At 39.5% G+C, this 1,351-nt stretch overlaps 1 protein-coding gene across 1 annotated transcript in view; it reads left to right on the top strand.

Moving 5' to 3' along the window:
• The first annotated feature begins 442 nt into the window (after positions 1-442).
• Positions 443-1,351, top strand: part of LOC106882971 (deleted in malignant brain tumors 1 protein) — a 28,685-nt gene continuing 27,776 nt past the window's right edge. The window contains exon 1 of the mRNA XM_052965588.1: positions 443-717. The gene's annotated coding sequence lies outside the window, so the exon portion shown is untranslated. The remainder of the gene's footprint in view (positions 718-1,351) is intronic.

The following is a 1,351-nucleotide window of genomic DNA, read 5'->3' as shown; positions in this document are numbered from 1 at the left end:
CCCCTTGTGGGCAGTAAAGAAATAAGATAGAGAGAGAGAGAGAATTAGAGAAAACGGGGAGGGACAGATATGTGTGTGTGTGTGCGTGTGCGTGTGTGTGTGTGTAAGAGAGAAAAAGAGGGAGAGAGAGAGAATTAGAGAAAACGGGGAGGGACAGATAAATGTGTGTGTGTGTGTGTGTGTGTGTGTGAGAGAGAGAGAGAGTGGTAAGTGTGAGGCATAGAAATTGAAAGAGAGAAAGCGAGAATAGTGAGACAGTAAAAAGCGAAAGAAAAGAAAATAGAGAGAAGAGTGAATGATGGAGAAAAGGGGACGGGAAAGCAGAGAGGAGAATGAAGGGTAGTAGAGAGAGAAGAAAGAGCTAGAGGAGAGGGAGAGGGAGAGAGAGAGAGAGAGAGATGTGTGGTGATGCCATTAGAAGTAAAAACCTTTAATTGAAACAACTTTTTAACAGTCGATCTTCTTGTTGCTAGCAACCATTGAATATTGATTGCATTAACACAATCATGGCGAGTCTTTTGTGTATTAGTAACCGAGATCGTTTACGTAACCAGGTGACACTTGTAGTTAAACGGTATTAGGAAATATTGCGAAAATAGAATGTAACTTAATAGCTTTGATTATCGGTTGCTAGGGCGATGTTACCTCTACTGTGACGGGTGTGAATACTTAAGTAACACACACGAAGAGACCAGGGTTAAAAAGGCTAGATTTCAGGTATGTATCTCTTTGCTCAGTTGCTATTATGTAGGATAGTCAGCTTCTGTGTAGGTGTGAGTGCGAGTTTCTTTTTTTTTTTTTTTTCCTTGTAATAATCATGTGTAGTTTGCTGTGTTTATTTCACTCCAGCTCAACCTACAGGGTGTCCACAAAGTCTGGGTACATGGGGATTAACACATACTTCAAGAAATTATTACTTCTTATATTTAATTGTTTATATTATGATTTTATTTACTCCATGTACCCAGACTTTGTGGACACCCTGTATAAGAAAACCTATGACGAAATGTATTCTACCCGTGCCCGTCCAGTCTTATATATTTACTGATATATTCACATAAACAATCTTGCAGACACCCGTTGTTTGTATTTGTAATTATATACCATTTCTCCGGTTTTTTTATTTTTCGTCCTTGTTTTCGTATACATTCGCTTGTTTTCTTCCAAAGAATCTACTGCTCTTAGCTTAGATTTTCTTGGGGCCGGCCAGATTAGAGCGGTCTCGAGAGGAACCGGCCAAAACTGCTAAGGCTATCTGGTACTCGACTGAAGATTGAAAGCTCCGAATGACCCGTCCTTGTTTTTTCCTGTCCTTTTTTTTTTGTATTGTCTAACTCTCCGAATGTTTTGT

The sequence above is a fragment of the Octopus bimaculoides genome, chromosome 2 (genome assembly GCF_001194135.2).
Source record: "Octopus bimaculoides isolate UCB-OBI-ISO-001 chromosome 2, ASM119413v2, whole genome shotgun sequence".
Taxonomy (NCBI): Eukaryota; Metazoa; Mollusca; class Cephalopoda; order Octopoda; family Octopodidae; genus Octopus; species Octopus bimaculoides.
The sequence above is the reverse complement of the archived record's forward strand: the minus strand, read 5'-3'. Positions and strand labels throughout refer to the sequence as shown.